The following is a 13,380-nucleotide window of genomic DNA, read 5'->3' on the forward strand; positions in this document are numbered from 1 at the left end:
GGAGGCAGAGAAGAAATTCTCCACCACTAATTTTTTGAAGATTGGCAAAACCATGATACAGAAACCTAAGAGGACAAAAAAGTGGCGGGGGGGGAGAGAAATCCTACAGTAAATCTACAGCCAAAATCCTACAGTAAATCTTTTTTTTTTTACTTTTGCTTTGTAATCAGTAATATTAAGGAGATATTCATATATTTCAAGAATTGCTTAAATTCCAATTTAAGCAATATATCCAGACTTAATCATGTGAAGATATGGTGACTTTTAAACATATAGTTAAAGCTATTCATCATATTTGCTAGACCACCAACATAAAATTACAGTTACTTTGGAGCATAAATCAAATGGTTTAAGCCTGTAGCAGACCTAAGGAACACCTTCCTATGTTATACATGCAAACTACTTTTCCATGTATAGGTCTCTTCCTTTTAATTTCTATGTTATCCAGCCCTGGAATTCACTATTATCATGGTCCCAAAAGGAGGGAAAATGTAAACAAGACTGGTCAACACAGTTTTATTTATATGGGTGGGTGTGGGGGGTGTGCATGGGGGTGTGTATATATTAAGATGGCACAACAGAAGGAAATACAATTCTACAAGTGCAAGCCCTTAAGGAGCAGCATATAATGATAAACCCCTTCCATCTAAGGGTATTTCTTTCACTGACACCAGAAGCAAAGTTATACATAGCACCTTCAACTAAGTTGAGACAATAGAAATGCAGAGTCCTGCTTAATACAAGTAACTAGACAGACCAACACTCCTCTACAAGTTTTCTTTTTTCTGATTGCCAGTTAAATAGTTTTAATTTTATAGCTTAACAATGAAGGGCATACACTGAAATCAACACATATACCTAGTACTTCAATCTGTTTGTCCACATATACAGCTGAAGTCGATTACAGGGTATGGCCTAACAGATGCTAGGGGAACTTTTTAAAGTAGTTTTTTTTTTGGGGGGTGGGTGGGTATTAAACAACTTCTTGCACACTGAAGTCGCCATACATACAGGACACAGTCAGAGCTTTAATATTTGCATTTATTCATTTAACTTTTAGAACACTTCTATAATTGAATATTAAAACAAAAACAATAGAAAGTAGTGGGCATATGATGATTATAGTCCTTCACTCATTCACCACTGCATATAAAATGCCTGCAGTGAGTGTTATTCACTGGCCCCATTAAGAGATTTGACGACAAACACCACCTCTGGGATAATGTTCATCATCCTCATCTGCTTCTCCATTATAAAGGCGCCATTTTTCCCAATTTGGATCAAAGTCCACCACTTCTATCTGATCCATTTCATCAATCTCTCTACCTCCTTCCTCCCAGGAGTTTTTCCAGCAAAGAGTTTGTGATGAGAGAGAAAGTCATTTTCAGGAACGTTTAAGGTAAACTCGATGATGAGGTGACCCTTTTCACTTGGTCTACAATAAACTGGCTTACCTCCATGTAGCACACTTTTTATACCTCCATGCTTGACAATCTGACTTGGATGAGAGGTGATGACTATGGTTCGATTGTCAAGAGTGAATATTGGCTTCTGGAAACCACATAATGCTTCCACCAGCTGTATATCCATACACATGAAAAGGTCTTCTCATCAAGTAAAAACAGCATGATCCTTCTGCTCTAACACAATAATAATATCTCCTGGTTCCAGTCCTGGCTCCTGGTTTCCTTCACCATGGAATGTTATCTTCTTTCCATCTTTTATGCCTTTGCCAATATGAACTTCTAGAATCTTCTCTCAAACTATCTTCCTTCCATTGCAGCTTCTACATCTATCTGTAGGACTGATCCATCCCCCATGGCTCTGGTACTCCATGCACACAGACTGAATTTGCTGAGCCATACCAGGTCCCCTCTGATGAATTCTTATGTGCATTCCAGTACTTCAGCAATTGGAACAGCACTCTACTGATCCTTTCCTTCCACCTCGGCCTTCACATTTGTCATAAATCACTTTTTGGTAGAGCCAGTTTTCTTGTTGCACCATTATATAAATCTTCTAACATTACTGAGAGCTGATGCATAGTATTTTTACCTCTCCTTTCTCTCTGCATCCTTCCTCCTCCTCCAAAAAATAATATCAAAGATGTCCATGGGGGAGCCAAACTACCACCTGCTCCACCTTCTTAATTACCTGTTCTCCTCTGTCATATGATTCCCTTTTCTTGGCATCAGAAAGAACTTCATGAGCTTGAGAAGTCCATTTAATAAACTTTTCTCCTTCATTTGGTTTCTTATCAAGGTTGTACTTCAAGGCCAGTTTCCTGCAAGCCTTTTTTAATTCTTCCTGGGAGGTATTAGGTTTGACCCCCCCCCCAAACATCATAGGAAGTGTTTTCTTTCACCATTTTCTACAGCCAGTGAGCGGGCTGGGGCTGGTATGGGAGAGTGGGAAGGAGCGTGGAACTATGTGTAGCCCGGGCAGCTGCTGCTGCTCAGCCTCTCACCCAAGCATTCTGGAAAGTTCCCTACCCTAAGTCTTAATTCAAATCAAAACATGCAAGAAAGACAATTCACAATGATTAAGCTGGCTATATTCCAGGATGCACAATTGTCTTAATATAAGAAAAGAAAAATGTCATTTACCATATTAAAATACAAAGGAAAAGCCATATGGCCATCAATAGATATATTAAAAGCATCTAATCAAATTAAACTTTCCTCTACATTTAAAGTTCACCCTTATACAAATTAGTGACAAACTGTGTGTGTGTGTGTGTGTGTGTGTGTGTGTGTGTGTTTGGCATTAAACTCAAGTCAATGTAATATAAAATATGTATTACCTTTATCCTTTATGAAACAGCTTGGACCACAGACCAGTGCAACAGAAAAGACTAGTAATAAACCCATGCAGGTTAGTAAAGAAAGGATGGAATATTTTAATTAATGCTGCCTGAAATAAATTCAAATGGGAAAAAAAGTAAAATTGAATCATCACCTCACTCTATTAAAAAAAATCAATTCTGGTTCAATTAAAGACTTAAATGATAAAGGCAAAGGCATCAAATATATAGTTGAGTATTGAGAAATCAATTCATGACCTAGAATATGGAATTTTTTTTTTTAAGTAAGACAAACATTGCTGATTGTTTAAGGAAAATGATAAAGTGAACTAGTTTGGAAGTAAGAATTTCTGTGCTTCGGATTAGCATTGCTTTTTCTCGGGGCTCTCCACAGCACCAGGGACAGTGTCCTCACACCCTGTGCCTGTGTCTGCCACTTTCCAATCTGGATTCTCCAGCAGCACACCAGAGACCATTGCTTAAGTACCCTCTTGACCTTTTAGCATCTTTGGCTGTATTCCCAATGGCTTCTTTCCATCCTGAACACATTGCCCCTGCATTATAAAACAGTTTTCCTTTGACCTAGAACTCTCAGAGGCTGATTATCTCTTGAAAAGATGGTTCAGGATCACTGTCTCTATATTCATTCACTCCTCAACTCCCTACAGTCTGGCTACTTCAAAAGTTAGTAATAAAAATCAACCCTTGTTTTTAACTAGAATTTTAGGTGCACAAGAGCTAGACACAATGGCATGCACCTGCAGTCTCAGCTACATAGCCTCCTGCACAGCTGAGACTGTCCTGAGACAAGAGGACCCCTTGGGCCCAGAAGTTTCAGAGCAGTTTGGGCAATTCTCCTGTGTCCCACCTTAATTCAATCCTCTTTTCTGCTCCCCTCTCACTCCCAACTTCCCAAATTAGTGTTTACCATCCAGAATTTCAGGTTAACCATATCTGTACTTTGCCTCATACATTTATCACCTATATGTTCTTAAACATTATGTTCTTCTCAGCAGCTCAGGAGGCCGAGACAGGAGGATCCCAAGACAGGAGGATCCCAAGTTTCAAGGCCAGCCTCAGCAACTGAGCAAGGCCTTCAGCAACTTAGTGAGACCCTATCTCAAAATGAAAGGTAAAAAAGAGCTGGGGATGTGGCTCAATGGTAAAGCACTCCTGTGTAAAATCCCTAGTACCAAACAACAACAACAACCAAAAAAAAAAAAAAAAAGTATGTTCTTCAGTTTTATTTCAATCTTATATAAATAAAATACCACTTGTCTTGTTTAATTGGCTTAAAGATGCTAAATCTTATTTAATATTTATCATGTTGATGCATACATTGATACATTGGAATGTTATAACATTCCATTGAGAGAAAAAAAATCAACACAAATTCCAAGCACGGAAAGATATGCCCCATTTACTGGAGAGAGAAGATGAGGCCATTAATTATTAAAGGACGGGAAGCAAAGCAATAAAATTGTAAAGGAAAAAGACTAAGGGGCTGTTCAAGGTCAAAGGAGACAAAAGAGAAATGACAAACGAATTTATGATCCTGGTTTTATTTTTTCCTTTTACTACAACAGGACATTCTCAGGACAATTAGTGGAATTTGAATACTATAGTTAAAAGTCTTTTATTCATGATAATTTTCTGCTTGATAACTGCCGTAGTTATATATAAGAGAATATTCTTATTCTTAAAAAAATACAAATAGGGCTGAGGATATAGCTCACTAGTGGTAGAGCTTTTGCCTAGCATGTGTGCAGCCCTGGGTTTGAACCCCCAGCACCAAAAAAAAAAAAAAAAAATATAGGACAACTTAGTCTCAAATGGCAATAACCTGTTAATATTTTAGTATATAGCCCTGTAGACTTTTTCCTGTGACAATGTGTATATAACATACATGCATAAATAGTTTTATATATTTATACACCAATTCCTTGACTGTCAGGATATTTGCTGAAATAAGGATTAGATAACAATTGAGGTGTCCTTTTATTCCTATCACTCTCTTCCTGTCCTCCTTGGCCACTTTGAAACTAGACTAGGAGATTTTTTTTTTTTTTTTTGACTCTGCTTTAAGGAAGAAGCAACACAGAAACCAGAGACTCAAAAATACTTGGCTTTTCAATGGATGGATCATCTAGACAAAAGTCAACAAGGACTTAAACTACACCTTGGATCAAATGCACCTAAAAGACATATACAAGAACATTCCATCCAAGAATAGCAGAATACATATTCTTCTCTAGTGTACACAGAACCTTCTCAGGCGACAAAACAAATCCTAACAAATTTAAGAAGATTGAAATCATATCGTATATCTTTTCTGACCACAATGGTATGAAACTAGAAATAAATAAGCAAAAAAAAAAAAAGAAAGAAAGAACAGGAGGAACTTTGGAGAACTCACAAATGCATGGAAATGAAACAATGTGCTCCTGAACCACCAATAGGCAAAAGAAGCAACTGAAAGAAATTTTTAAAATACCTTGAGACAAATGATAATGGAGACACAATAAACCAAAATTTATGGGATGCAGACAAAGTGGTTCTAAGAAGAACATTTACAGCAATAAATGCTTATATCAAAAACAAAGAAAGATCTCAATCCAACATTATACCTTAGGAAACTAGAAAATAATAGGAAATCAGTAGAAAAGAGCAAGTGGGCTAGGGGAGGAAGGAGAGGGTAAGAGAAGGAAAAGGGGACCAAGACTCAAATGATACCAGGTACCTGTACCAAATATGGCATAATGATCCTGTCATGTATAATTGTAATGCATCAATTTTTTAAAAAAGTAAGAAAAGAAAGGAAAACTAAGCCCAAATTAGAAGGGAAGAAATAACCGACAACTCAGGAGGCTGAGGCAGGAGAATCACGAATTCAAAGCCAGTCTCAGCAACAGCAAGGGGCTAAGCAACTCAGTGAGACCCTGTCTCTAAATAAAGTACAAAATAGGACTTTAGGATGTGGCTCATAGGCGAGTGCCCTCAAAGTTCAATCCCTGGTATCCCCAAAAAGTAAAAAAAAAAAATAAGTAGCTCAGTGGTAAAGCACTCCTAGGTTCAATCTCCAGTACCCAAATAAATAAGAAGGGAGGAAATAATAAAGGTCACAGCAGGAATAAATGAAATATATTTTTATTAAAACTATATAGGCACTAGAAAGGCAATTTATAAATCAATGGAAATGTAACTGATGTGACACAGCAATCTGTATACGGGGTAAAAATGGGAGTTCATAACCCACTTGAATCAATCTGTGAAATATGGTATATTAAGAACTATGTAATGTTTTGAACAACCAACAATAAAATATTTAAAAAAAAAACTATATAGGGGAAAAGGAAAAAAAAAATCAATGAAATGAAGTTGACTTTTTAAAAGGATAAAACTGACAATACAGTAGCTAGACTAAGGGGAAAAAAGAAAGGATTCAAAGTGTGGTCCCTAGACCAGCAGCATCTGGGAACTCCCCTAGCAATGTATGCTTCAGTCCTCCTGAATCAGAAATTGCTTTCACGACCCTTCCAGGTGATTGCCCAGGCCAGAGTGGGGTGGACCTGAGGGCCAAGACCCCAGGGCAGCACCTCGGGGCGAGGCCCAAGGACCAGCCTCCTATTTCAGCTTGAGACATCAGTGGGAATGCATACCAGGACTGGGCACAAGGGTTCTACCATGAGGATTCCCAAGTTTAGAAACTTAGTGGAATTTGCTCTCCTGGATTTCAAAATGGCTTAAAACTGGAGACTCCTTTCTACCTTCTGCTCCCTCCCCTTAGAGCCGGAATGTCTGTTACACTGTCCTCTGCCAGTGCCTCCATCACATTTTGGGAAGAGATAACTAACTTGGTTCTCAGTTTTGCAGCCCATAGATGAAAACAAAGAAAAAACTGCCACTGACCAAATGTCTTCTGCTAAGGCCACAACTATACATAAGCATCCAAAATGCAGGTGCTATTCTGGGGAGAAAGGGACTGGGAACTGGTTGGGAATTTACCACCTTTAAATCTGTAATGAGAGAGAGAATATGCCCATATTTAGTTGGGGGGGGGGGGCGGGGGCGGTGATCAGTGACCTAGTTAAGCAAGATGGGGGCTCAAACTTGAAATACAACTGAGTTTTTTAAACAAAAGAGTTGCATATTTTCACTTTTCTGGGTATAAGACTGAATATTTGTTTGGTTTTTTTTTTTCATTGCTGTTTAATTTCTTTTTTTTATTGGTTGTTCACAACATTACAAAGCTCTTGACATATCATATTTCATACATTAGATTGAAGTGGGTTATGAACCCCCAATTTTACCCCAAATGCAGATTGCAGAATCACGTCGGTTACACATCCACAATTTTACATAATGCCCTATTAGTAATTGTTGTATTCTGCTACCTTTCCTATCCCCTACTATCCCCCCTCCCCTCCCCTCCCATCTTCTCTCTCTACCCCATCTACTGTAATTCATTTCTCTCCTTGTTTATTTTCCCATTCCCCTCACAACCAATTATATGTAATTTTGTATAGCAATGAGGGTCTCCCTTCATTTCCATGCAATTTCCCTTTTCTCTCCCTATCCCTCCCATCTCATGTCTCTGTTTAATGTTAATCTTTTCTTCCTGCTCTTCCTCCCTGCTCTGTTCATAGTTGCTCTCATTATATCAAAGAAGACATTTGGTATTTGTTTTTTAGGGATTGGCTAGCTTCACTAAGCATAATCTGCTCTAGTGCCATCCATTTCCCTGAAAATTCTATGATTTTGTCTTTTTTTATTGCTGCATAGTACTCCATTGTGTATAGATGCCACATTTTTTTTATCCATTCATCTATTGAAGGGCATCTGGGTTGGTTCCACAGTCTAGCAATTGTGAATTGTACTGCTATGAACATCGATGTGGCAGTATCCCTGTAGCATGCTTTTAAGGTCTTCAGGGAATAGTCTGAGAAGGGCAATAGCAGGGTCAAATGGTGGTTCCATTCCCAGCTTTCCCAGGAATCTCCAAACTGCTTTCCAAATTGGCCGCACCAATTTGCAGTCCCACCAGCAATGTACAAGTGTACCCTTTTCTCCACATCCTCGCCAGCACTTGTTGTTTGACTTCATAGTGGCTGCCAATCTTACTGGAGTGAGATGGTATCTTAGGGTGGTTTTGATTTGCATTTCTCTGACTGCTAGAGATGGTGAGCATTTTTTCATGTACTTGTTGATTGATTGTATGTCCTCAAGACTGAATATTTGTAATGGCTAAGACCAAATCATTAACCTCTTTACCCAATAAATACAGATGTCCAATAACCCCTAAGTGGTTTCACAGTATTCATTTACATTTTTTAAAAAATCATACTTTGTTGATTGATCTTCACTTGTAAGAGATTTAAGCTGTTATCACTCTTCCATTATTGTAATCATGTGTGTGGTATGCACATGTATGTGGTGTGTGTGTGTTTCTATACTTGTTAAACACTTAAAAATAAATTTCTAAAGGTAGCATCAGTGGGCCAAAAGAAATGTACATAACCAAGCTCTGGAAAAAACTGTCATGATGTATATTTCTATATGCAGGACATAAAAGTACCTATTTCTCCACATTCTCACCAACACTGAGCATTTCATTCTTTTTCACTTCAAATCATCATTTCTTAAGAGACAGTGCAAGAATCTACTTCCTTCCTAAAGCCCATTTCCTAACCAGAGGCAGAAGGGCCTCCAGGACACACATCTTCTTTAGCAGCTCTGAAAATGACATTCAGAGTCCCAGAATGAGAGGACCACCCAAGCTGAGCCACACTCCTGAAACACAACCCCACCCATGCAATGCTACGGTACCTCTTCTCACCCAGGCACCTGCAGACAGACCTCCATCCACACACACGGGCATGCACATAATGCCCCACTCCCAGAAGTGACTCCTCTGGTCCATAATATGCAGCTCATAGACTGAAGAGCTGATATGAAGTGGGATTCTGAAGATCACCCAAGACTGGAAGGGACTCCTCCAATGTAATTCAATAATTATTCATTCTATGCCAACTGTGTACCTAGATTCTGGTCCTTACAGTGTTTCTTCCTCTTAGAAATACATTTAAACATCCAAAAACCGTAGAGAATGGAAGATAATCATGACAACATCCACCACGTACTTAGCTTTGACTCTGTGCTGGGTAATCTATGAAGAGCTCAACTTTCACCGATTCTAATCTATAAAGCAAGCCTTCGAGGTATGCATTATGATTCTCATGGAGCACATGAGCACAGCAAGGCACAAGGTGGTTAAATATACCTGTTAGGATCACAGAGCTAATAAGAAGCAGAAAAGGCACTTGACCCCCCACCACCACCAAGTTTGTTAATTCCAAAGTCACCTGTGCCACTGTACTTTGGAGCTCAAAGTAAGGCATCAAAAAATGTTATCACAGGATGGAAATACTCTGGTAAAGTACAGTGCTGCACAGGATTCCTGGGGAGATTTCCAAAGATCCAACAGGTATTTCCTTATCTCTGGATGTTGCCCAGTTGTTAGAAATTTATGAGACCCGGCCAGGCATAGTGGAACACACCTGTAATCCCAGCAGCTTGGGAGGACAAAACAGGAGGATCACAAGTTCAAAGCCAATGTCAGCAACTTATTGAGGCCCTAAGCAACTTAGTGAGGCCCCGTTTCAAAACAAAAAATTAAAAGATGCGACTCAGTAATTAAGCATCCCTAGATTCAAATCCTGGTACCAAAAAAGTAAATCATTAAATCCGATACAGCATAAACATTATTGGAGATTCGAACTTGATGGATTCCTAAGGCTAGTGTTGAGGTCCTGGGTCCAAACCAAACCAAAGACTTGCACTAAAGAACATTAATGCTATCCCTCTACCAATAAATAGGCTTCACTCTGAGAATAAAATACTTTTGCAAATATTTTCCATCAACCCCTGCAGGTAGCTTATTCAATTGTAAAAATGTGCTTCAAACAAAGTTTAAAACGACAAAAGTCAGCTGAAGTATCAACTGTCCAAACAACACTCAGTTTCCTTTTTCTTTGATTTACAATCCACCCTTTAACTTCTAAGAAATAAAACAAAAAGGATCACTATAAAAACAACATAAAAATTCTAACCAGACAAAAATGAACTGCCTCCAAGTTCAAAATGTGCTTTTTTGATGTCTTGTCCAAGTCAGGTTGAAGTAGATTTCTCCCCTTCTCTCTCATCTTCTTCTTTTATTAAGTAATTAACCTGTCTCCTAGTCTGATTTTCTTATGATGGTATTTCATCAACCTTTTAGAATATCATTCTGGCTTCAAGTAACAAACCAGAAATTTAGTGTAGTCTATGGCAACTTAATTCAAAGGGATGAAATAGTGCAATAATGAAACCCACTTCAAGGGGATCATCTCCTAAGCACTGTACATGGCACAAAACAGGTATCAATGGGTGACAGGAAGATTAACTGGACACCCTTTACCAAAGGCAGGTGTCTATTTGGTTTCTAGCAGATATACACTTGAGAGATGGAGGCTAGAATTGTATTATACATAGGTTCTCTCTCCTCTTCCTTTCCAGATCCCTAACTATCTCACTAGCCAATAGGAATATAGAAGCATGGTACCCAAAAAGGTTGGAAAAATTACAAAGGGGAAGGATTGTTTTTTCCCATTTCTGATATTTAAGGAGATAACCAATTTGATATCAAATGGCAGGCCTGAAGTATTTATGGTTTGGATATGACACTAGGGGAAGATCACAGAACTGGTTATGTTAAGCATGGGGAAATCAAGTGCTTTCATTTATCACCTCAGCAAATCCCCCTACAGAGATGGCTATTAATATGCCCATATCACAAACCCCAGAGAGATGTGTTGCTCATCAGGGCAAGATGCAGCCTGGCAGGTTCGAGATTTTTCATCTTTTTTATTCCCTGAGCCCCTTCGGCTGTATGTGAAATCTTCAGATGCCTTCTCAGAACTATGCTTTAAATGCATATAATAAAATGGATTTGTACAAAGGAAACCAGCTATTTTGGATCACAGTTCTATCCATGGACTCCGTGGAAACATGAAAAGAATTCCTGGTAGATAGTGGGATGGTTCCATGCAAAGCATGTGTCCAGAATTGGAAATGTCATTTGTCATGCAGTCACCCTGGCCCTGCAGGCATGCATCAGAGAAACAGCTGTATAAGAGAGAGAGGGTAGTGAAGCAGCAGGAGGAAGATGGGGGGGGGGGGTAGAGACAGAACTCTGTGCACTGAGTAACTAAACAGGATCACTAAATATCATGGAGATGCACTGACCTGCAAGGTCGTTGACTAGGGTGGGTAGGATGTTTACTGTTGGCCTTGCCCTGAACAACAGTTGTATTCCTCCTCCCAGGCTCACATCCTGCTGGAGAGGGCTGCCCCCAAGAAGGGCTGGGATCACACCAGGCCCTAGATCAGCAGGCACCAGAGGACTGGATGACAATTCATCCCAGATGGTTAGGAGCAGTGAGGCCCAGGCAATTAAACTGCTGTACCTGATAGCAGCAAGAACCCAGGTGGGCTCACTCGGCAACAGTAGAAATCAGGACAGGTGTCTGAAATGAGACAGTATTTCTGGGGGTCCTGAATGGACCACAAGGAGACAGCCTTTTATGAGGGAAAATTAAAAGCACCCCAAATAGGGTCCTTAGATGAGTTCATTAAAGCTGTCATTTATAGACACAGGTAGGCTTAAGGGAAAACTAAGAAATGTGAAGTTGCCTGGTTTAGCTACTTTTTTGCCAGAGGGAAAAAAAAAATTACCCTTATGAAAAAGGAGAGGGAAGAGTAGTTATCAGAATCTAGAGAGCAGGCTGGGCGGGGGGTGGGGGATGGATCTCCCTCCTCTCCACCCTACAAACCCCTCTGATGCTTCCCATTGGCTGAGCCCCACAGAAGCCTGAATACATGAAGTCGCTAAAGATCAGCCTCCCAGAGCAGAGCAGGAAGGGACAGTAGATTTAGAGGGCAAACAGAAGCTAGCCAAGGATGCTTTCCATGAGGAATCCATGGAAAGATTCAAAGAGATGCTCAAAGCCACTTAACGTGTAAAATAACTCCTGCCTCATGTCAAAATGATTCCCACGACATTCCCAGGTACATCCAATTTTTTGGACAATAAGACCGAGTCTCAAGGAGGATCAGTAACTTATTAAAGATTCATAAAAAGCAATTAACAAGACAGGAAATTCAAACTCTGGTCTGCTTGACAACAGTCCCCCACCCTTTAAGCCGATTTTCCACGCTGTTTCAGAACAGCTACATTTTAACAAATTCTCCAAAGGACTTGGCTATCACCCATTCTCATCTCACCACTCAAAATATTTTTTTTTCCTAAACTCTTGACATTTTCATGTAAAACCCTCTAGAGGAGGATTATAAGCTCTTGTACGAGGAGAGGCGGTATAGAAAACAGTGTGTGTTTGGAAATAGTCAACCCAAAATAAGAAATAAACTAACATTTGAGAGGGTGGAGCTGCTTGTCTCCGTCTGGGCAAAGTTTCAGGATTTCAGAAATCCGTGAAGATTAAAATGAGGCCCCAGAAGAAGCCAACATTGCTGATGGTGCAAAAGCTTCGAAAGCAGGGCTGATGAGACGAAATTCCATTCTGCACACTTCACATTCAGCCAAGAGTAGGCACGAGGGAGGTCCCTTTCTCTCCTTACCAAAACGTCTTCAAAAAAGAATGCACGGCGCATCCCTTGACACCAAGGTTAAAACCTGGTTCCACAAGATCACTTTGTTTCAGTGGGTGAGCCCATGTTTATACTCTTCTCCCATTTTCCCTTGTTCTCATAACCCAGCAAAGACTAATGTCCCATTCCCGTTTACATTCACTGGAGATATCGCCATGATTCACACATTTCTACATACATCCTATTTCAAGATAAGTTCAGACCTTTGTAGATTCTGCTGTAGGGAGAACTCTAGATATCAAGGCCAAAGGGTATTCAGCAGCCATCCCATTAGATTTTCCAGCCCAACAAAGAAGCACCACAGTTGGATTGAGTCAAATCTGGAAAATGGGATGATTCTTATTATAGTTTGGATGTGACAGGTCCCCCAAAAGCTCATACGTGATACAATGCAAGAACTTCCAGGCGTGAGATGATTAGATTATGAGAGTGGTAACCATATCCGTTCATTAATTCGCTTGAATAGATTAGCTGAGTGATAACTGTAGACAGGCAGGGTATGGCTGGAGGATGTGGGTTACTGGGAGCATGACTTCGAGGTTTATATTTGGTCCCTGGAGAGCAATGGTCCTGGTCTCTCTCTGCTTCCTGATTATCAGATCCTGAGCTACCTTCCTCTGCCATGCCGTTCTGCCTCACCTCAGAAGTCAGGCAACCATGGACTAAACCTCAAAGCCTGAGCCAAGGGGCTGGGGTTATGGCTCAGCGGTAGAGCGCTCACCTAGCACTTACAAAGCCCTGGATTTGACCCTCAGCACCATATAAAAATAAATAAAACAAAGGTATTGTGTCCAGCTATAATTTTAAAATATTTTTTAAAATCATGAACCAAAATAAACTTTTCCTCCTCTAAATTGCTCTTGTCAGATCTT

At 39.8% G+C, this 13,380-nt stretch overlaps 1 pseudogene across 1 annotated transcript; it reads right to left on the reverse strand.

Annotated features, from left to right (window-relative positions):
* Positions 1 to 1,186: 1,186 nt before the first annotated feature.
* On the reverse strand, positions 1,187 to 2,368 carry LOC308644790 (dnaJ homolog subfamily A member 1-like; annotated as a pseudogene). Its single transcript has one exon. The product of its transcript is annotated as a dnaJ homolog subfamily A member 1-like (transcript).
* Between the last annotated feature and the right edge of the window lie 11,012 nt (positions 2,369 to 13,380).

This window comes from Spermophilus citellus, assembly GCF_964194105.1.
Source record: "Spermophilus citellus genome assembly, chromosome: 3".
Taxonomy (NCBI): Eukaryota; Metazoa; Chordata; class Mammalia; order Rodentia; family Sciuridae; genus Spermophilus; species Spermophilus citellus.